The following is a 24,087-nucleotide window of genomic DNA, read 5'->3' as shown; positions in this document are numbered from 1 at the left end:
TTGATTGAGCCCAGGAGTTTGAGGCTGTGGTAAGCCATGATTATACCAGTGAACTCCAACCTGGGTGACAGGGAGGGACTTTCTCAAAAACAAACAAACAAACAACAACAACAACAAAAACCCAAAGAAATACAAAATAAGCTATGTAGATATTTTGGGGCTACAGACAGGTAGTAAAAGTATTGAAACATGCATGGGAAATGAAAGACCCCAGATTTAGAATAGGGTAACCTTTAGGAAGGGAGGGACAGGAATGAGATCAGAAGGAAGAACACAGGGGGTTTAATTCTATCTGTATGTTTTATTTCTTACAAAAAATATTAAAATCTGAGACAAATATGACCAAGTGTCAAGATGTAACAGAGCTGGGTGGTTGATCTATAGTTCTTTCTGATCCCTCTCCTTCTCAAGTCTAAAACTTTTCCATGTTTGAGATATTTGGTGATTTTAAAGATGGAAGGGGCAGGAAGCTACGAGGAGATTGCAGCAGAGGAGATTTTGATGATAGCATTGCTTGTTAGGTGTGCAGGGTGGTTACAGTGCACAGTGTCCCCTCATGCATGGGACTGATCACCCTTCTTATTTGTTTGTTTATTTATTTATTTGAGACGAAATCTTGCTCTGTCGCCCAGGCCAGAGTGCAGTGGCACGATCTCAGCTCACTACAACCTCTGCCTCCTGGGTTCAAGCAATTCTCCTGCCTCAGCCTCCCGAATAGCTGGGATTCCAGGTGCATGCTACCATACCTGGCTAATTTTTGTATTTTTAGTAGAAGATGGGGTTTCACCATGTTGGCCAGGCTGGTCTTGAACACCTGATTTCATGATCCACCCGCCTTGGCCTCCCAAAGTGTTGGGATTACAGGTGTGAGCCACTGCCCTTGGCCCACCCTTCTCTTTTAAGGCTTGTCACAGCTTGGTGAGCCAGGTGTGGCAGGCCTCAGGTCCATTTTGCTGGGGATAAAATGGAGGTTTGGAAAGGCGTAGTGATATACTCAGCGTCACACACAATAGAGAGTCAGGGCTTGTCCCCTCTGCTTAGCAGTGTCTCAGCACCTGTCTGTCTGAGGAGACCACCAAAGGGCCAGAGAGCCCTGAGAGAAGGTCCCCTGCCTCCCAGTAACCCATGCTCTTCCTTCTGCTGTGCTATTCTATGTTTTCTTTCAATTAAGGACAATTTGTAAAATGTCAAAAAGCATGAGGAAGAAAATAAAAGTAACTTGTGATTTTCACTGTTACTTTTAAAATCAGATTTATCAAAGTATGCTTCACACATGACAGATTCACTTGTTTTAAATGTACAGTCATTATTTTGAGAGAACATCATTTTCTTTCAGAAATACTTATTTGAATACCAAACAAGTTAGCCTATATGAAAGTGCTCCACAGCTGGGCACAGTGGCTCATGCCTATAATCCCAGCACTTTGAGAGGCTGAGGCAGGAGAAGCTTTTGAGCCCAGGAGGCATAGGTTGCAGTGAGCCAATATTGTGCCATTGCACTCCAGTCTGGGTGACAAGAGCGAAACTCCATCTCAAAAAAAAAAGTGCTCTATACAGAAAAGGCTTTTCACAAATATGAATAATTATTATTACATAATTTTTGAAAATAATTATTATGCAGGTGACAGGTTAGACGAGCCCATGTTCTATGGCCTGAATTTGGGGGTTGGTTTATCATGTCCTCAGCATGGAGGTACAGAGAGTTTTCAGATTATAGTAGAAAGCATGGTTATTAACACCAGTTTTAAAAAAAATGTTTGCCAGGGTCAGGCTGTGACCTGTTGGCGTGGTTGTGGCCTTGGTTAGCTGCCAAGCTATAAACACCTTTACCTGTGGCTTTTGTGGGGAAATGAGAGAAGTCTGCCTGCCGTCTCTGTGAACCCAGGGGGTGTAGAAAAGAAAATGGAGCCTTCACCAGACACTGGAGATCCTATTTCCCTGCCTTGCCAGCTTGCTATGGAACCAAAGATCCCTTCCCTTGTCTAAATTTTAGTCTCCCCATCTGTTAAAGATGAAGTGGTGGTTTGTTCACCCTTTCAACATAATGCATGTGTGTAAAGAATCATGCTGTAGGCAGGTACCATGCTAGGAATGACAGGTGTGGCATGAAGATGAATAAGATGCAGACTTTGACCTCAGGAAGCTCCTGGTCCTGCAGGGCGTGGTGGCTCATACCTAAAATCCCAGCACTTTGGGAGGCTGAGGCAGGTGGATTGCCTGAGCTCCGGCATTTGAGACCAGCCTGGGCAACATGGTGAAACCCCATCTCTACCAAAAATACAAAAAATTAGCTGGGCATGATGGCATGCACCTGTGGTCCTAGCTACTTGGGAGGCTGAGGTAGGAGGATCGCTGGAGCCTAGAGGCAGAGGTTACAGTGATCTGAGATCGCACCACTGCACTCCAGCAGCCTGGGTGACAGAACAAGACCCCGTCTCAAAAAAGACAAAAAAAAAAAAAAAAAAAAAAGAAGCTCCTAGTCCAGAGCTAGGAGGTGGGACTAGGGGGACAGACAGATTGATAGATAATTGTGGGAGGGTGTCGAGAAAAGGAGAGATCAGCTCTGTGCAAACCACAGTGACCTCTAAGGTGTCTCTGACGGCAAAATTATTCGATTCTATGAAGTCAGTCTGAGCTTTGTTTCTCCCTCACTGGGTAAGCTAGGATAGGTCACTTCTCTAATCAGGGCTTCAGATTGACTCACTGATCAATGTATGAAGTCTAGAACAAATGAGTTGCTCCCAGTCATTCTTCATAAAGGATGTTATATAAAGATTTGACCCACCAAAACCTGCACTGACTATTTGAGAGATATTTTGTCTTCTTGTTTTTATCAATTAGGTCTGCATACTACATTCAATTAGAGATTTTTGACTGATGTGATTAAAACAGTGTGATCATAAAAGACTGACTTAGATAGATAGATATAGTTATTAGAATTCTTGCCAAAAGTAAGGACACTGGGTAATTAGTCAATCTATGCCATTTTATAGCAGATACTTCCAGAGAAGATTAAAGCTATCTTTAAAGTTTTCCCCACATTGAATTACAGAGGAGCCATTTTATTAATGAATTCCAGTATTTACAAGGCATCTTTTCTGGGATCAAGCAATCCATGAGTTAATCCATGTGAGGTGGCTGAGCTCCTGGCCCCAAGCTGGGTGTGTAGGAGAAAGAGAAAATGTATGAGAGCTGTTCCCCGGGAGCCAAGGCTCTTGCTGGGCATTTCATGAAGGACAAGATATAACCAACTGCCCAGGATATAGCTAGAGGAGAGCAAATAAGAAGAGAGTGGATACAACAGCGTCATTTGTATGATTCAACTAGTATTGATGGAACTAAGGTTTGAACCCAGTTGATATGGTGTATTCAAAAGCTAATACCAGACTGGGCATGGTGGCTCACACCTGTAATCCCAGCACTTTGGGAGGCCGAGGTGGGCAGATCACGTGAGGCCAGGAGTTTGAGACCAGTCTGGCCAACGTGGTGAAACCCCATCTCTACCAAAAAATACAAAAAAAAAAAAAAAAAATTAGCTGGATGTGGTGGTGCATGCCTATGATCCCAGCTACTCCGGAGGCTGAGGCATGAGAATCACTTCAACCCTGGAGGCAGAAGTTGCAGTGAGCTCAGATAGCGCCACTGCGCTCTGGCCTAGGAGTGAGACTCTGTCTAAAAAAATACATAATAAAAAATATAAAAAGCCAATACCAGCCGCTCCTGTAAATCCCAACTACTTGGGAGGATGAGGCAGTAGGATCACTTGAAGCCAGGAGTTCAAGACCAGCCTGGGCAACATAGCAAGACCACATCTCTACAAATAAAAATAAATTAGCTGGGGTGGTGACACGCACCTGCAGTGCTAGTTACTCAGGAGGCTGAAGTAGGAGGATTGCTTGAGCCCAGAAGTTCGAGGATGCAGTAAGCTATGATTACATAACTGCACTCTAGTCTGAGCAACAGAGTGAGGCCCTGTGTCTTAATGGAGGGGATCTTCCAAGTTAAGTTGCCCAACTTCTCATTTTCAGATGGGGAAACTCGTATCTAGAAAGCAGGCAAGGTCGGGTGCAGTGGTTCATGCCTGTAATTCCAGCACTTTAGGAGGCTGAGGTGGGCGGATCACGAGGTCAAAAGTTTGAGACCAGCCTGACTAACATGGTGAAACCCCATCTCTACTAAAAATACAAAAATTACCCGGGCATGGTGGTGTGCGCCTGTAATCCCAGCTACTGGGGAGGCTGAGGCAGGAGAATGGCTTGAACCCAGGAGGCGGAGGTTGCAGCGAGCCGAGATCGTACCACTGCACTCTGGCCTGGGCGACAGAACAAGACTCTGTCTCAAAAAAAAAAAAGCAACCAGGAGAGGTCTGGCCAAACTCATGCAGGAAAGACTTGTTCAAGGTCAACTAGTAAATCAGCACATGAGCAATAAGTGGGTCCAGGCCTCTGCCCCTCCCCTGCCCGGAGATGTATGCCATGCCACTTTTATCAGGTCCTCAGCAGTCCTCTTGATTTTTTTTATTGCCAAAATTTATTTTAAAATCCTTCTGTTTGAGTGTTCTGTGACATGTGACCTTCTTATGAATTTCAGAGGTAATCCTTGCCTGGATGGAGGAATGCCTAAGTGACCTTCAGGACCTCTTTCAGCTTGGAGAAGTGGAGATTCTGTTGCCACAATTCCATGGTTCTTTAAAGTTAATCTTCACTCTTTTACAGCTCTCAGAAGGAACTCTCAGGTCTGGCCTTTCTCTGTTGTCTGTTCTCCTCCATGATCTTCGGGCTTAAGTTGGGGCAATAGTTCCAAGAGGTTTAGCTGGGACCATTCAGATCTGTGTCTTATAGCTGCTTCTTCTAAGATTACATTCAAAATCCCAGATGCCTCCCCCCACAGAGGAGAGGAAACATCTGGGCTGGAGCTGCACAGAGGGAGCCCAGCTGTGTGGGACATCCCTTGGGATAGGAGCCTGATGAGCTGAGAGCTCTTCATTCCAGATGTGGTTCTGACCATCAGGGTCTTGGTCTCACCCATGAGGCTTTGGCAGGCCCCAGGTATGTGTGTGCAGGGAATCTGAACAGTCAGCAGGCAGGAAAGAGGCTCTGGGGAGTTATATGTGGCTGGTGGGGTGGCAAGCAGACTTTGTATGGACATCAAACCAAAATAGAGAGATGCGAAAGCAGCTAGACAGAAAGTGGGTGGGGGGAAGCATTGCAAGGAACAGAGCTCTGCAGCAAGGAGTTTGGTCTGTGTAGGTCACAGGGAAAGCAAAGAAAAATATAGGCTCATATCGTGAGTCATGTATTCATCCTTCACAGCTAACCACAGCATTCAGCCATGCACTCCTGGTGTGACTATGGAGTTCCCTCCCATAGCCAGATGACCCAATGGCAGCTGAGTGTTTCCCACTCCAATGGCTGGTTCACCCAGCCTGTAGTCACTGCCCTCTGGCAGAGGCACCACTCTGGGCTGACCCCTCTGTAATGGTCAATTTTATACGTCCACATGACTAAGCTATCATACCTAGTTATTTAATCCAACATCAATCTAGGTGTCACTGTCAAGGGATCTTAGAGATGTGGTTAACATTTATCATCAGTTGACTTTAAGAAAAATACCCTCGAGACCAGCCTGGCCAACATGGTGAAACCCCATCTCTACTAAAAATACAAAAAATTAGCCGGGTGCGGTGGTGCACACCCATACAGCTACTTGGGAGGCTGAGGCAGGAGAATTGCTTGAACCTGGGAGATGGAGGTTGCAATGAGGCAAGATTGCCCCACTGCACTCCAGCCTGGGTGACAGAGTGAGACTCTGTCTCAAAAAAAAAAAAAAAAAAAAAAAAGAAAAGAAAGAAAAAAAAAGAAAAAGAAAATTACCCTCACCCTCGATAGAGTGGGTAACCCACAGCCAATCAGTGGAGGGTCTTAAGAGTAAAAACCGAGGTTTCTGGCTGGGTGCAGTGTCTCACACCTATAGTCCCAGCACTTTGGGAGGCCGAGAGGGGTGGATCACCTGAGGTCAGGAGTTCAGGACCAGCCTGGCCAACACGGTGAAATCCTGTCTCTACTAAAAATGCAAAATTAGCCAGGCGTGGTGGCGCATGCCTGTAATCCCAGCTACTTGGGAGGCTGAGGCAGGAGAATCGCTTGAACCTGGGAGGGGGAGGTGGAGGTTGCAGTGAGCTGAGATCACGCCATTGCACTCCAGCCTGGGCAACAGAGTGAAACTCCGTCTCAAAAACAAAAACAAAAACTGAAGTTTCCTGGAGAAAAAATTCTGTCTCAAGACTCTAGCATTAATTCCTGCTGAGTCGCCAGCCTGCTGGCCTGCCCTATAGATTTTGGACTTGCCAGCTCCCACAATCATGCAAATTAATTTCTTAAATACATCTATTTATGAACAAACATATATATACACACACACACACACACACACAGAGATGGTCCCTGAATGATGACAGCTTGCCTTATGATTTTTTGGCTTTACGACAGTGCAAAAGCTATACGCATTCAGTAGAAATCATACTATGATATTTGGTAGGTTAGGTATATTAAATTCATTTTCCACTTACGATATTGGAGAAGCCCCATTGTAAGTGGACAAGCATCTGTATACATACCCAGTGTATCTCCCATTGGTTCTGCTTCTCCAGAGTCTGACCGACCTACTTTCCTTCACAGTCCCTGAGAACAGAGCTTGTCCCCTAAGCACCTAATGACACGTGTGCAGGTCTTTTGACTCCTTGTCCTCTTGCAACTCCGCACATGTCTGTCGCCCAGGCTGGAGTGCAGTGGTGCGATCTCAGCTCACTACAACCTCCGCCTCCCTGGTTCAAGCAATTCTTCTCATGCCTCAGCCTCCCAAGTAGCTGGGATTACAGGCATGAGCCACCACGCCTGGCTGATTTTTGTATTTTTTTTTTTTTAGTAGAGAGGGCGTTTCACTATGTTGGTCAGGCTGGTCTCGAACTCCTGACCTCAAATGATCTGCCCACCTCGGCCTCCTAAAGTGCTGGGATTACAGGCATGAGCCACTGCGCCTGGCCCAGCCTCCTTCTTCACACTTATCACCCTTAAAAGGCTAGCAGCTCCCAGATGGGAATGGAATTGCAGGGGGAACAAGCTTGGTGGCAGTTCGAAGAGCTGAGAGGTGTGGAACCCAGCAGTGAGCCGTCAGCTTATGTCTGCTTTTCAGGATGCAGGCAGCAGCCTGGATAGCTGGGTCTATCTGCTGTGATAAATCTTAGGCCTTGGCAAGAGAGGCTATGCCAACCTTTTCATGGCACCCAAAAACGGTTTTCCTGGGAAGAAACTCCTTGATCAGTGTCCACAGCACCAGAGGAGATGGCTATTTCCTGCCTTCTCTGTAAACAGGATGGAGACCTAGGACCTTGTATCAGTTGGAATTCTTGATTATGAGCAACCAGGACCAACTCTGTCTATCCAAAGCAAAAGGGGAACTTCCTGGAGGGTAGTGAAGGTACACAGAATGAACAAGGGGCTGGAGAACAGGCTTGGACAAAGGGCAGGACCAAGAGAGGAATTCTGGCCAAAGGAAGACTGCAGGCACAGTCTGATCCAGGGTTCTCTACTGAGGATGAGTGATCTCCAAGGGTCCCCTCACCACTCACTCAACCCAAGAATGAGTATCTGATTGGCTAGTGTTGCATTTTCCGTGTGCCTGTCCACTAGCCAGGCAGGATAAGATGCCGTGGAAGGATTTAGCTCCACTAGGATTTCACAGTGATGGTGGCCATGGGAGGTGGGTGCTAGTTTTATCCTTCCTCAAAATGGGGAGCTCCTCCAAAATTGAACCAGAATTTTAAGGTGGGGGTGGATGCTGGACAGATCATAAGTGACAGCGAAACCTCTTGGAGCTATTACCCAACTTTGGCCAATAACAGATGAGGCCAGGCACGGTGGCACACGCCTGTAATCCCAGCACTTTAGGAGGCCAAGGCAGGCGGATCACGAGGTCAGGAGTTTGAGATCAGCCTTAACAGATGAGGCCAGGCATGGTGGCACACGCCTGTAATCCCAGCACTTTAGGAGGCCAAGGCGGGCGGATCACGAGGTCAGGAGTTTGAGATCAGCCTTGCCAATACGGTGAAACCCCGTCTCTACTAAAAATACAAAAATTAGCTGGGCGTGGTGGCGGGCGCCTGTAGTACCAACTACTCGGGAAGCTGAGGCAGAAGAATCACTTGAACCTGGGAGGCAGAGGTTGCAGTGAGCCGAGATCGTGTCATTGCACTCTAGCCTGGGTGACAGAGCAAGACTCCATCTCAAGAAAAAAAAAAGGACCAAGGTAGCCTGGGTGCAGTGACTCGTGTCTGTAATTCCAGCACAGGAATTGGGAGGCTGAGGTAGGAAGATCCTTTGAGCCTGGGAGTTCAAGGCCAGCTTGGGTTACATGACAAAACTCTGTCTCTATGAAAAATTTAAAAATTAGCCTGGTGTGGTGGCAGGTACCTGTAGTCCCAGCTACTCAGGAGGCTGAGTTGGGAGGATCAATTGAGCCTGGGAGGTTGAGGCTGCCTTCGGCAAGCCATGATTGTGTCACTGCACTCTGGCCTGGGTGACAGAGCAAGACCCTGTCTTGAAAAAAAAGAGAGAGAGAGAGGAAGAAAGAAAAGAAAGAAGGAAAGGAAGAAAGAAAGAAAAAAAGGAAAGAAAGAAAGAAGAAATGAGAGAAGAAGAAAGAAAGAAAAAGAAAGAGAAAGAAAGAAGAAAGAAAGAAAGAAAGAAAAAAAAGAAAGAGGAAGGAAGGAAAGAAAGAAAGAAAGAAAAAGAAAGAAAGAAAGAAAGAGAAAGAAAGAAAGGGGAAGGAAGGAAAGAGTGGATAGGCTCTAGGATCTGGACTAGACTTGCACTTAGAATCTGGACTTGGATAACCTAAGGTCAGGTTCTGCCATGTATTAAGCAATGTGGATAATAATGGCACCCACAGCTCACAAAATTGCATGTGTAAACACTTTGTAAACTATAAAGTATTTTGAGCCCTGGAGGGCAGTGGGGATGGGACCATCATGCCTCAGGCAGCTTCTCATCTCAGTGCCCAGCTCAAGACCTGGCACCCAGTAAATGTCCCGTAAGTGTTTGCTGAGTGAATGGATAAACAAGTAATTATCATCATCCTTCTAACTTGACCATCAGCTTTGCAGAAGAAAAACAGGCAGATGCTGTTGGACCCTGATTCAGCTTTTGTGAGCTGAGGCCTCACAAATGAGCCTGCTTTTTTTTTTTTTTCCTGTTAACGCTTTTGACGTTTTCATTTTAATATGTGAAACCTGGCTACTTGTCTCAGGGAGAGTTTATGGAAAAAAAGCTTCCAGCTGGCTTTGGGCAGCCCATAAAAATGTACTGAAATGTCTAACTTTGACCAGTTAGAAATTAGGAGCTGTTGGGGGATGGAGACCGGTGACACCACTCGCCCTGGTGAGGCCACTGAATTTCAGTAATTAGCTCTCTGGGCAGGAGGACGCGCTCCTAATTCCTTCCTGGTTCTGAGTTAAAGGATGAGGCCCTGAATCTGTTAAAGAGAAACCACAGCTTTCAGATAACAAACACATCTTTAACACACGCAATCTTTGATTCAAATAGTTTCAAAGGGCATGGGGGAGGGAAGGGTTTTTGTGAACTTTTAACTGAAGCAGCTCATCAGAATGTCAGCTCTCCAAATCCTATCCCTCCCTCAGCTCAAGTCTGACCTCCTCCAGGAAGCCCTCCTTGGTAACCCCAGCCCATCACAGGTTTGTTCATCCACATGACTCCTTGCTTTAAAACTCTCCAGAGGGTCTGCCTAGCTTCATGGTCAAGTTCAATCTCCTTAGTTTGGCATACAAGGCCCTTTGTGATGTGACACCTTCTCACCTGTGCAGCCTCTTCTCCTACTCCCCACCCTCACCCTTTGACCCAGGTATGACAAACAACCTTCACCCTTCTACCTGGAATTTGGGCCTCAGAACCTTGGACTGTGTCTTTGCCTTGATGGGGATTTTCCTTCCTCTTCGTCATGTGGTTGGATGGTCCTTATTCCCAGAACTCACCCCAAGCCTCTCCTGCAGGGGTGGGGAGAGATTGAGCCCCCGGGGCTGGGTTAGGTATCCCTGCTCATGCCCCAGAGTGCCCAGGTTTCTGCTCATCACACTTACTGTAAGGATCTATTTACTCACCTGCCTCTCCCCTCCTCTCCCCTCCCTTCTCCTCTCCTTCCCTCCCCTCCCCTCCCTGAGGAACTTGGTCCAGCTACAGCCGATATCTGGAGAAGGTATTGGCCTAGAGAGCCTTGCTCAATCTTAAGCCCTCACACCGGAAGTACTTTGGGATCACCCCAGGAACTGTAGCATGCTGATGCCTGTGTTCTCCTCTTCAGTGATTCTGGTTTGATTGGCCTGGATGTGGCCTAGGCATGGGGTGAGGAGTGTGGGTTGAAAAGCTGGTTCTAAGGTGTAGCCCAGTTGGAGCGCCACCATAATTTACAGCACGCGACTCAAGACCCACCCAGCCACTTAGAGGAGCTGCACTCCAGGCACTTCGGGGAGTATAACCTTGAACTCGGAACCCCACCATATTTGCCATATTTGTTGTGTTGGAAGAAAACTATTCATCTGTTTATCTGAGTCAGCAGCACTGAGCAGCTGTACAGTCCCCCACAGGCCCCACCCAGTCTTCCGTGCTTGTTAGGAGAGACGGAAGCATCGCAGTCACCAGTTAGAAGGATGCCTGGCAGAGCCGCATCCCAAATTCAAGGAGCCAGACGGGGGACCCTGTGCTATAAACAAATCTCCTGGTGATCCTCCTGCACACAAATGTGCCAGGGCTCAAAACATCCTAAAACAGGCTGCAAACTCCCGATGCCTTGCACAGCCAGGTAGGAAAGTTCAAAGCAAAGAAGGGCCTTCAGGGGACCATCGGGGGACTGGAAAAGGACTGGCTCTAGCAAATTCTTGTCCTTTGGGAATGTGGGCCCCATGTTGTCAAGTCCCTCTTTTTTAAAAAAGAGAATGCCAAAAATCTGAATTTTTAAAAAGGTGAAACTTGTTTAAAGTTGACAACTAATTCAAGCCATTTAAGTACAAAGCTCAGGCCAAACAAAACTTACCTGGGACCTGAATTTAGCATTTATTACCAATGTTTGCAGCAAACCCCACATGTGGATGAAGCTAGAGGGTGGTGTGCTTGCCTGGCCTTGTCGAGGCTCTCTCTTTTCTGAGCTGTTTTCCTGCTATGGGATTTGGGCCAGCACGGAGTGGTGTGGGGATGGTGGGGGGGGGGGGGGGTGGGGGGGGGTACAGGAAACAGCCCCTAAGACTTGTGCCGTACGTGCAATTGGGAGGCTGTTTGGGGACATTGTTCCTTACGTTTAACAGTGTTCTCTTCATGCCAACTCTCTAAAAAAAATACCTCTCGGGTCTCAGGCCTAATAGAGTTTTGATTTGCCTCAGCAATGCTGTGCCAGTGTCTTATGGGCACTGAATTGCGTGGGATCAAGTTTCAGCTGCTAGAAAGGTCAGAGGACAATCTGTGGCCTGTCCCCATGGCATATAGGACCTCAAGGTCCGCACTTGTATACCTGTCATTCCTGGGTTTTTCTGACCTTTCCAACTTCTGTTTTTCATTTGATGCTTGTCACATGACCACTCCTGTAAAATTTTATTCTTGTATATCAAATAAAGAAGTGCTTTCTGAAATAAGGCATGCTATAAATAAATAAGCCCATAAAAATAGTAAGTGCTCAAAAAAGGGTTATTGAATACATGACTACTTGAATGATTCATTTTGTGGTTGCACACAGGGCCTTGCACAGAGCAGGTGTTCAGGAAATGAGGGCAGGATGGTAGAGTGGAAAGCAGCGGTTTAGAGATGGAGAGACAATAGCCCTGCCATTTCCTAGCGACTGGGACCTTAGCCAAGCTGTTTAACCTCTCTTAGCCTCAGTTTCCTCATCTGTACAATGGGGACAATCTCAGTGCCACCTTCTCAACGTTGCTGGGAGGATTGAGTAAGATGATGTAATGTGCCTGGCATGTAACAGGCACTTAATAAGTGGCAGCTGTGATTATTTCAACACCAGAAATACCCTCATCTATGAATGTCATTGTTAAATGACTTAGTAAATGCAGGAATGTGTGCAACATAAGTGAGGGCACTCTCCCTTTGCTCAAGTCAGCTAGAGTGTAACAGAGAAGCCACATGGACTCATTGGGTCAATAAAATGGGAGGCCTTCCAGAAGCTCTTGATTCCCTCAGCTCCTTGTCCCGGGTCTCTGCTCCCCTCCACACCAGGGCCCCTCTGATTACAGCAGTGATGGCAGATAGCTCCCTGTCCGAGTGTGACCACCCCATCACTCCCCTCTCAGCATGCTCATGTGCTGAAGACTCTGTCCTGCTTGCCCCCATCATCCAACTCTCTAGCCCTAGCCCTGTACATCCCCTTTCTGGAAGCCTCTGGCAGTTTTCTGCAAGCTTCCCAGTCCCTTCCCCAGCCCTGACTGATCCCTCTCCTGGTCACCACTTAAGTGAGCAAATTCATCTTTGAACTGTTCCGTGACCTTTTTGCTTGACAGGTGCACACATGCTTTAGAAAGTGCATGTCACGCGGTGCACAGGAGGGGCACTCAGAGATGACTGAAGGTAGTGTCTGGGGCTCACTCCTCTGACGGTTGGACACCAGGCAGAAAGTCAGGAATGCAACTCTCTAATACTGTTACAGGGGAGAAAATACATCATATAGATCCCTGCGATGGAAGGTGGTCTATGATGAGTTGTAGGTTTCCCTAAAGGCCTAAAATTTATTCACAAGAGGCACTATTGCATAGCGCAGTGGTTCTCAAAGTGTAGGTCTGGAGCATCAGCCTAGACTGGGAGCATCTTATAAATGCAAAATCTCTAGCCTCACTCCAGAACTACTGACTCAAACGATGTGGGGCCCACCCAGTGCTCCCAGTTTTCACAAGCCCAGGGGTAATCCCATGCAGGGCCGGTTTTTGGACCACTGGAGTGGTGGATTCATTCTAAACCCGTCACCTCATCTGTCAACAGGGACGACCCTCATCATGGCAGTGGCTTCTGGAAGGGCCACGAGATGAACGTGGGAAGCCTGCCTGGCACGTGGCTGGTGCTGAGCCACCATCCCCGGCGACAGATCACCCACTACCTTTGGAGGGTCAGCTACCGCCTGGCGCTGTTCTGTGTCAGTCATGGAACCCAAGATAAGGGCTCCAGCAAAAAGGAGAAACAGGATGAAGATCAGGGAAAGCTGATTTGAAACTTAGGCTGGGGCCCTGAATGCCAACCTTAAGACCTCTCTTTGCCTCTGCCTGCGGCGGAGGCTCACGTTTCCATTACTTTTCTGTAATACAGCAAAGCAACGGAATCCTTGGGATTCCGGCCATCCCGGGGGCACCTCCCGGGTCCACGGCGGGGCAAGCGCTTCTTCCACGATGCCCCCAACCCGCCTCTTCTGCTTTGGCCGCGCTCCCGCGAAGGCCGCGGCGGGAGGCCCCTGATAGGGCGCGCAGGCCCCGGCTGCCAACAGAAGGCCGGGCGCGGGCCAGGAGCCGGCGCCTGCGAGCCAGGGCAGCCCCGCGCGTTTGGAATGCGAGCGCCGCTCAATGCGTTCCATATGGCGGCGGCGCGGGCCCACCCGGCCACCCGCGGCTCCCTAGCCGGGCGCCCGCCCCACAGGTTCTTGTCGGTCTCCCCGACCCGCCTGGGCGCTGGGGTGGGGACCACGGATTACCAAGACTAGCACAGTGCCGGGCACGTAGGAGGCATCCGGAGGCTTTGATGAATGAATGCTAAATACACAATTACTGGTAGAAGGCGTAAGAGAGTGGGCTCCTTAAATAACCCAGCACACAGTCCCCCAGCCTCGGCTCCACCAAACATTGCTGGGAGCCTGCGAGGGGTGAGGACCTTCTTTTCTATCTGTGTAATCCCAGTGCCAGGTCCCCGACTGGTCAGGGACTTTGTTCTCCAGCTTTGCTCAAGATGACAGTGGGGCTCAGAGCTGGTGATGTGACTTGCCCAAGGTCACACAGGTAGCAGGGAGCAAGTCGTGAATTGAATCCGGGTTAAAGGACTCCACCTCCAGTACTCTCTTTCTACCCCAACTCCAGAGGGAGGGGACCCTGTTGAAACCTTAATCTACCCTGGCCTCCCTGGAAGCTTTTCTCACTGGAATCCTAGAGTTACTAAGACTTATAAAGGACAGAACTGTCCCCTTAATCCTGGTGTGGTGGCTGATGCCAGTAATCCTGCCACTTAGGGATGGAGAGGTGGGAGGATGGCTCGAACCTGAGTTCGAGACCAGCCTGTGCAACATAGCAAGACCCTGTCTCAAAAAAATACAAAAATATGCCAGGGTGACAAAGAGAAACTCTGTCTCAAAAGAAAAAAATAAGATAAAATAAGAAAACAAAAAACAAAAACAAAAACCCCAAAACAAAGCATAGAACCCCCCCAGTAAGCTCTACTCTGCCTCTCCCAGGGTTTTGAGCTGCAAATTTAAGGACAAGTGATTGCCTTAAAGAGAAGTCTGCGACTTTCATGTTGCATTTATCTAATTAGCTATAATGACTTTTTTTTTTTTTTTTTTTTTTTTTTTTTTGAGTCAAGGTCTCACTCTGTCACCAAGGCTGGAGTTCAGTGATGCTATCTTGGCTCACTGCAGCCTCAACCTCCTGGGCTCAAGTGATTCTCCTGCCTCAGCCTCCCGAGTAGCTGGGACTACAGGCATGCACCACAATGCCCAGCTAATTTTTTTGTATTTTTAGTACAGAGGGGGGTTTCACCATGTTGGCCAGGCTGGTCTTGAACTCCTGACCTCAAGTGATCTGCCTGCCTTGGCCTCCCAAAGTGCTGGGATTACAGATGTGAGCCACTGTGCCCGGCCAAATTATACACTTTAAGTGGGTAAATTGTATGGTGTGTGAATTATATCTTTAAAAGGCTATTACCAAGAAACTCCAAGCTCTGCTGCTCCTCACTAGCCATGTGACCTTGAAGAGTGACCTCACTTCTCTGAGCCTCAGTTTCTTTATCTGTAAAATAGGCAGGATAAGAGTAGCTGCCTCAGGAGGTTGTTGTGACATTTTAAGGGAAGGAATTATGTAACTAGTTAGCATGGTACTTGATATACAGTAAACCCTTGATAAATAATAACACTAGCTAGTGTTTACTGAGGGCTCACTTGTACCTGGTACTCCGCTAAGCTCTTAGGTCCATGATCTCATTTAATCCTCTAACCACTCTCATGCCAATTGTGTAGTGGAGGAAACCGAAGCTTAGACAGATGAGGCAGGGATTAGAACCCCGAAGTTTAGGTTCTGAACCATGAGACAGTCTTGGTTTTCGTGTAGTTTTGTTTTTATGTTTGTATGGCTTTTTTAAATTATTGTAACCCGCTTCATTTGAAGATGTTGGGCTGCACACCCTGTAACGAAGTTGCATTTACCTATCTACCTCCCTCCAAATCGATTCTTTCCCTTTCTCTTGTGTAGAATACTTTATACGGTATCAAACACCCCCAGTGAAAGGCTGCACGAGACCTGGCATCTGCCCCGAGTGTAGTGGGCAGGGCCCACAGCCCACCCCTGTGAAGTGTTAGGCCTTTGGGAAGAAGGCCAAGGCTAGATGACTTGCTTCCAAGCCCCAGCGCTGCCGTCTCCTAGCTTCTAGAGACCTCCTCGCCTTGGTCTCTTCATCTGCAAATATGCGGATTACGATCATATGCACTTGCCAGGGATGTTGGGAGCTTTTGCTCACAGGCTCTCAGAGGCCCCAGAGCCTCACAATCGAGTTCTCCTGAGACCCCCATTGGCAGGGAGATGGCAGTCCTGGGGCTGGCCCACGCCCAGCAAGCTCCCCAGCCAGCTGCGCTGAGGCGGCAAGTGCTAAAAATAACAGTCACGTCTTGCAGGGACATAGGCTGGCCCAGAGGCAGATGGGAGTCGGGGAGGAAGGGGTGGGGATGCTTACGCACCACCAGGACTCTCCACCTGCAGTGTGCCGATGTGTGGGTGTGTATGGGGGATGATTCCTTTACCTAGTGCAAGGCCCCTAACTACAAAGGAGCTTGGTTTCAGGTCACATGGAGTGGATTGTTCCCTGCAGCCAAGGCAATGAAAAAGTCCTCTAGTGCTGTCCGGTGGAAATATTGCATGACCTGCATATGTAATTTTAAATTTTCTAGTAGCCATATTAGAAGAAAACAAGAAGCAGATGAAATGAATTTTAATATACTTTATCAAAACCTTTTTATCATTTCAACATGTCATCAATATAAAAATATGAATGAAATATTAAATTCTCAGCCAGGCACGGTGGCTCATGCCTGTAATCCCAGCACTTTGGGAGGTCAAGGAGGGCAGATCACTCGAGGTCAGGATTTCGAGAGCAGCCTGGCCGACCTGGTGAAACCCTGTCTCTGCAAAAATACAAAAATTGAGCCGGGCGTGGTGGCGGGCCCCTGTAGTCCCAGCTACTCAGGAGGCTGAGGCAGGAGACTCACTTGAGCCCAGAAGGCAGAGGTTGCAGTGAGCTGAGGTCGCACCACTGCACTCCAGCCTGAGCCACAGAGCGAGACTCCATCTCCAAAGACTTAGTATCAAAAAAGGAATATTAAATTCTCTTTTTGATACTAAGTCTTTGAAATCTGGTGTATATTTCAGACAGAACATCTCAATTTGGATCAGCCACATTTCAAGTGTTGCGTGAGTTTCCTGTGGCAGCTGTTACACATGATCACAACTTAGTGGCTTAAAACAGCACAGATGTATCATTTGGTACTTCTGGAGGTCAGAAGTCTGCAAGGAGTCTGATAGCTAAAACCAAGGTGCTGGCAGGGCTCTGGAGGAGAATTCATCCCTTGGTTTTTTGGGTTTTTTTTTGAGACTGGAGTCTCCCTCTGTCACCCATGCTGGAGTGCAGTGGTACGATCTAGGCTCACTGCAACCTCCATCTCCTGGGTTCAAGCGGTTCTCCTGCCTCAGTCTCCCGAATAGCTGGTGCGCACCACCATGCCCGGCTAATTTTTGTATTTTGTATTTTTAGTAGAGATGGGGTTTCACCATGTTTGCTAGGCTGGTCTTCCTCACCTCAAGTGATCCACCTGCCTCAGCCTCCCAAAGTGCTGGGATTACAGGCATGAGCCACTGTGCCCATCCCATCCCTTGTCTTTTCCAGCCCAAATTCCATGGCTCATGGCCCCTTCCTCTATCTCATCATTGCAATCTCTGCTTCTTTTGTCATTCTCTCTTCTCTGCCCCAGACCTTCCTGACTCCCTCTTGTGATTACACTGGGCTCATCTAGCTAAACCAGGGTAAACGTGTCATCTCAAAATCCTTAATTTAATCACATCTGCAAAGTCCCAGGAAAAGTAGCATGTGCACGGGGTTCTGGGGTCAGGACGCAAACATCTTTGGAGGGCTATTATTCAGCCTGCCCCTCCTGCTGACTGTGGGCCAAGCAGGGCTGTCCTATGGAGCTGCAAGGAGACCCCTGGGCCAGAGGAGTGGGTACCAGCATTAGTGTTGAGTTTCTGAAACACCTGACTGCAAGTCAAACAGGGATTAGGTTGTGCATAGTAACAACCTAACATGCTATTTACACAGGTTCCACACCAGTGGGAGGAAAAGGGGTGTATGATCTTCTTCTGGGCGCTGGAGACGTAGGATTTTGTAGAAACAGCCTCGGAGGTGCACGGTGCCCAAGTGAACATTCACTCATTATGGCCTCCTGAGTGTCAGGCTCTGTGCTGTGTCTCATGGCAAGGGGTGAAGAGGCTATGGTTCCCGCCATCTCACAGTCTTAGTGTCATTTTCTTGGCAGGGTGATGGAGGCCTAATGAGGGGAAGGGACTCACTTCAGGTCAGATAGTGATTCAGAGGCAGAGCCAGGACTAATGGGAAGAGGGTGTTAGGGCCTTGATTTATGGCTGCCTTCCTTGGGCTGCAGGCCAAAGGTTAAGATGATGGCAATGGTAGCAGTAGGAATATTAGGTACCATTTATAAAGCTCACACTATGTGGTTTCTGCTGAGTTCTTGTCATGTGTTGGCTTGCTTCATCCTCACAACACTTCTAGGAGGTAAGAGTTTATCATCGTCATTTTACAGATGGGGAAACTGAGGCACAGAGAAGTTAAATAACTTGCCCGAGGTTACACAGCTGCTAAGAGACAGAGCCAAGACTGGAACTAGACTGTTGGATTCCAACTCATGTGCTCCTGACTAAATGCAGGTATGAGGTTGGAGGACATGGTCTTAAATGACTGGCATGTACTGACCCAGGAGATGCAGCTCATGGGGTGTGGGGAAGCAACTTGTGGCCCTGGGAAGGCAGGTGGGGCCAGCTTCTAGCTCCCCATGAAGCAGGGACCAGGGCTGAGAAAAGATGTTCTTTTTTTTTTTTTTTTTTGAGACGGAGTCTCGCTCTGTCGCCCAGGCTGGAGTGCAGTGGCCGGATCTCAGCTCACTGCAAGCTCCGCCTCCCGGGTTTACGCCATTCTCCCGCCTCAGCCTCCGGAGTAGCTGGGACTACAGGCGTCGGCCACCTCGCCCGGCTAGTTTTTTGTATTTTTTAGTAGAGACGGGATTTCACAGTGTTAGCCAGGATGGTTTCGATCTCCTGACCTCGTGATCCGCCCGTCTCGGCCTCCCAAAGTGCTGGGATTACAGGCTTGAGCCACCGCGCCCGGCCGAAAAGATGTTCTTAAGACTCCCAGGGAAAAAGGGCCTCCCTCAGGCCCTTCGTGCCCAGATTCTGATATGGCCAGTGTGGAAAGAAATCACTTGTTTTAATAATATTGATACCAACAAGTTACAGGGTGCAGTGGGAAGGGCTGGGAGCTATGGTCAGAAGACCCAGTTTCTAGGCTGGGTGCGGTGGCTCATGCGTATAATCCCAGCACTTTGGGAGGCCGAGGTGGACAGATCGCCTAAGGTCAGGAGTTCGAGACCAGCCCGACCAATATGGTGAAACCCCGTCTCTACTAGAAATATAAAAATTAGCCAGGCGTGGTGGCACACACCTGTAGTCCCAGCTACTCGGGAGGCTGAGATAGGAGAGTTGCTTGAAGCCAGGAGGCAGAGGTTGCAATGAACTGAGATCACGCCGCTGCACACCAGCCTGGGCAATGGAACAAGATTCTGTCTCAAACAAAACAAAACAAAACAAAAAAATACTCAAAAAACAGAAATGATCCAGAGCCAGAGGTGGGCTCTGCCTCTTGGCAGCTGGGTGCCCAAACAAGTTACTTTTCTCCTTGAGCTCCCCCTTTCATCCATACACACGGAATGGAGTCCTTGTTGCTGGAAGGAGGGATCCAACTGCCCCACAGGACACTGGGAGGGTAGGGGCAGTAGGTAGGGTGGAAAGGCTCAGCCAACCTCCTCCCCTCAGAGAGAAGTCCCAGGCCACCACAGTCAAGTCAGGCACCCACCAGTGACGTTGTCTGGCGGCTACTTTGACCTCCCTGCTTGGTCGACTGAGACAGTTATGACAACCTTAGCACTGTACACCCAGGTTTTCCAAGGAGGAGAATGCCTTAAGATGGGTAGGGGTCAAGAAAAGGACTGAAAAAGAAGAAAGCCATGGCCCAGATGATTGGAACATCCGGTTCTCTAAATGGTCCCCTAAACCCAGTCTGTGCCACATGAATGTGCTTTGTTTAAACAAACACACAGGTCCCAGATGCTGAGGCGGCAAATGAGACCCAGTTCCTGGCAAGGGTCACCAGCTCAGCTGCAGCTCCCCTGACTTCATCCTACCCCTTCCCGGAGGTCCATGTCAATCCCACCCAAGTGGCCCCCCAGTGTGGAGCACTCCAGGCGGGGATGTCTCCCCTGGAGAGGGGTCTTGGAGAAGAATGACTGGCAGCTGGTGCAGAAGGCACACTACATCTTGTGTGACTCCTTCCTGCCAACACACAGCAAGAACTTAGCACAGAAACTACATGGTATAAGCTTTAAAAATAGCGCCTGATACTACTACTGCTACCATTGTTGTTAGCCACTGGACAGCACACCACCATGGAGCAAGCTCCTGGCTGTGGAGGCTGTGTGACCTTGGGAAAATTGCCTAGACTCTCTGAGATTGTTTGTTTGTTTGTTTGTTTGTTTGTTTTGAGATGAAGTCTCGCTCTGTCTCCCAGGCTGGAGTGCAATGGCACGATCTCAGCTCACAGCAATCTCCGCCTCCTGGGTTCAAGTGATTCTCCTGCCTTAGCCTCCCAAGTAGCCGGGACTACAGGCACCCGCCACCACACCCAACTAATTTTTGTATTTTTAGTAGAGATGGGGTTTCACCATGTTGGCCAGGCTGGTCTTGAACTCCTGACCTCAGGTGATCCTCCCCCTTGGCCTCCCAAAGTGCTGGGATTACAGACATGAGATACCGCGTCCAGCCCTGAGATTGTTTTTTCATCTATAAAGTCAGGAAAACGATACTTTCCTCTGAGGTCCATTAAGTGTGATACTTGCAAGAAAAGCATATGCTCAACAAATGAGTGCTATCATCATTTTATCATGGCTATTTAAACACATTAATGTGCAGTCTGTTCATAACTAAAACTGGACCTCACAGCTGATAGCTATTTTTTTACTTTTTCCACAATATTATGCTGCTTCTAGTCATGAATCAAATCACTGGACTTAAGGGTTTGAACTTGGCATAAACTGATCTTGATTGAAGTCCTGGCTCCTGGTGCTTGTGTGACCTTGGGTGAGTGATTTTTTACCCCTTGAAGCCTGGGTGTTGTCTGCTATAAAACAGAGATGATAATAATCACACCTTCCTGATGGGTTTTTAATGAAAGTTTCATGGAGCAACGTAGGTCGAGCCTGCAGTGCTGTGTCTGACACTAGGTAAGCACTCCATGATTGTTTAAGATTCTCTTATTCTGGCCAGGCTCAGTGGCTCATGCCTGTAATCCCAGCACTTTGGGAGGCCAAGGCAGGTGGATTACCTGAGGTCGGGAGTTTGAGACCAGCCTGGCCAACATGGTGAAAACCCGTCTCTACTAAAACTACAAAACATTAGCCGGGTGTGGTGGCAGGCGCCTGTAATCCCAGATACTTGGGAGTCTGAGGCAGGAGAATCGCTTGAACCCATGAGGCGGAGGTTGCAGTGAGCCAAGATTGCACCACTACACTCCAGCCTGGGTGACACAACAAGATTCAGTCTCAAAAAAAAAAGATAAAAAGATTCTGTTATTCTTACACTGCCACCCCAACAATGGACAAAGCAAGTGGCTTCTGCAGTTGGCATCCTTACGACAATACGGTGAGGTTAGAATTTTCATTCTCATGGCAGAAGTAGAAGCTGAGACTTACTGAGCCTCTGTTCCCGAACTCAGCAGAGGAAAGTGGATATTGTTTGTCTCGTTGGGGCTAAGCTGCTTTGAATGCAGAGGCTGTGTTATTCTCCCCAGCCCAGGCTGTAAGCACAGTGTCCTGCCTACAAGCTTCTACATCCATCAGCTCCTCTGGTCCCACAAGGCAAATCCCCTCCTCACTTCCCCCAGGGTGAGCCCCAGCATGACACTGGTGCGGGACACTGCCCTTCCGTGCCTCAGTTCCTCCATCTAAAAACAGTTGTGAGAATTTCCGCCCTGGCGTTGGTATCAAAAGACCCAAGTGTGAATGCTGAGTTGGAAAGGCCTTGAGCAATTGACTTCATTTTCTTTTTTTTGAGAGAGAGTCTTGCTCTGTCACCCAGGCTGAAGTGCAGTAGCGCAAGCTCAACTCTCTGCAACCTCCACCTCCCAGGTTCAAGTGATTCTCCTATCTTAGCCCCCTGAGTAGCTGGGATTACAGACATGTGCCACCACGCCCGGTTACATTTTGTATTTTTGGTAGAGACAGGGTTTCGCCATGTTGGCCAGGCTGGTCTTGAACTCCTGACCTCAGGTTATCTGCCCGCCTCAGCTTCCCGAAGTGCTGGGATTACAGGCATGAGCCACCGCGCCCGGCCTTGACTTCATTTTCTTGGTTTCTGTGTCTTTGCTTGGAAGAAGGGCTTATGGTAGAATGTGATAACAGGATGTTAAGTGAAAAGGGAGAGCCCCAAACAGTAATCAACATGATTCTAATTACATTTTTAAAAGTCGATCTATATGTATGTGTTTGTATCTACTTTCTCAAAAATACAAAGAAAATCAACCAAAATGTTCCCAGTAGTACTCTCTGGACACTGGGCTCATGGGTGATTTTTGCCTTTCTTCTGTATATGACTTTTGTACTTTCCTAGTTTTTCTTTTCTTTTCCTTTTTTTGACAGGGTCTTGCTCTGTCACCCAGACTGAAGTGCAATGATGTGATCACAGCTCACTGCAGCCTTCAACTCCTGGGCTCAAGGGATCCTCCTATCTCAGCCTCTTGAGTAGCTGGGAGTACAGGCATATGCCACCATGCCTAGCTAATTTTAAGGTTTTTTTTTGTAGAGACAGGATCTTGCTATGTTGCCCAGGCTGGTCTTAAATTCCTGGACTCAAGCAATCCTCCCGCCTTGGCTTCCCAAGTGCTGGGATCAGAGGCGTGAGCCACTGTGCTCGGCCTAGTTTTTCTATAAAGAGTGTGTGTCTCTTACAATCAGGAATTAGTAATGGAAGTCAGAAATAATAGTTGCCCTTACTGCCCAGGGTTGCCTGAGGATTGCCTGTGGACACCCGTGAGGTGGCCTCTGTGAGCAAGCTTGTGTGGCACTGACTGTGCTTGCCCTGCCCTCCCGGGGTGCTGCCAGCCTGGCATCTGTAGGTCCTACAGGGCTTGCCCTTTGGCTGGGGGCAGAGTGACCAACTGCTTCTATGAAGATATGATCTCATCAAAGCTGAAGATTTCACCCAGAAGGGAGAGGAAGGAAAGAAACTGGAAGCAAATACCTGATTTTTCTTACTTTTTTTTTTTTTTTTTTTTTTTGAGACGGAGGCTCGCTGTCTCTCCCAGGCTGGAGTGCAGTGGTGCGACCTCAGCTCACTGCAACCTCTGCCTTCCGGATTCAAACAATTCTCCTGCCTCAGCCTCTCGAGTAGCTGAAACTACAGGCATGGCCACCAAGCCCAGCTAAGTTTTTTGTATTTTTAGTAGAAATGGGGTTTCACTATGTTGGTCAGGCTGGTCTCGAATTCCTGACCTCAAGTGATCCACCTGCCTCGGCCTCCCGAAGTGCTGGGATTACAGGCGTGAGCCACCATGCCTGGCCGCAAATACCTGATTTCTAATGCCAGTCCCATCCCTGCCCCCTTGGGCCAAGCACTTGGCTTTTCTGGCCTTAGTTTCCTAATCTGTAAAAGAGGATTAAAGGTTGCTTGCCACACCGTTGAGGGAAGGGGTTGCATGTAGCCACTCGGACCCTTGGCTCATTTGGATTAGGAGTCAAAGAAACCAAATAAGGAGTGCGCCTGGAGTATGGTCAGACCCAGGGAGCCGGCAGCACCTGGTATTCTGAGTGCACTTCAGAGGCTGTTCCCTGCTGAGGATCAGATGTTCCTTCCATCCAGCAGGAAGCAGGGGAAGGTTCTGATGCCCCAGTCAAGTCGGATTGGCTGTTAGGGGCGAAAGGTGTGACTGGAGCACTGACAAGGTAGGTGGAAGCAATAAGTTGTAACACCCCCTCTGGCTTGGAAAGTTTTGCTTCATCCACTACAGCTGGAACCTCCTGGGGCAAGGCAGAAGGGGCAGAACAGGGAGGTCTCCTACTGAGGGGCTGTCATCGATGTCCTGAGACATTTGTGGAGCTTCTGGTATACACAGCGCAGACAGAGGTTCCCCTGAGAAGCTGACTGTCTAAAAGTCACACAAACCCTCTTCCCTGGTGGCTGTCCCGGAAACGCCCATCAGAAACCTGAACGGCTTCCTGTTGCCAACTGAAGCAGTCCTCACCCTGCACGTTAGAACCCCCTGCGGAGACTTCATCCTGATGCTCAGGCCTTACCACTCACGGGGGTGATATTCTGTCGCTGGTGTTTTAAAAAAATCTCCCCAGCACCTTTGGGAACTGCTGGGGGTGGGGGACCTACTGAATCCACCCAATGAAACAGTGGCTTTGCCTGCATCTTGTCTCCCCAACCCTTGAATCACCTATAAAAGA

The sequence above is a fragment of the Piliocolobus tephrosceles genome, chromosome 14 (assembly GCF_002776525.5).
Source record: "Piliocolobus tephrosceles isolate RC106 chromosome 14, ASM277652v3, whole genome shotgun sequence".
In the NCBI taxonomy this organism is placed as follows: Eukaryota; Metazoa; Chordata; class Mammalia; order Primates; family Cercopithecidae; genus Piliocolobus; species Piliocolobus tephrosceles.
The sequence above is the reverse complement of the archived record's forward strand: the minus strand, read 5'-3'. Positions refer to the sequence as shown.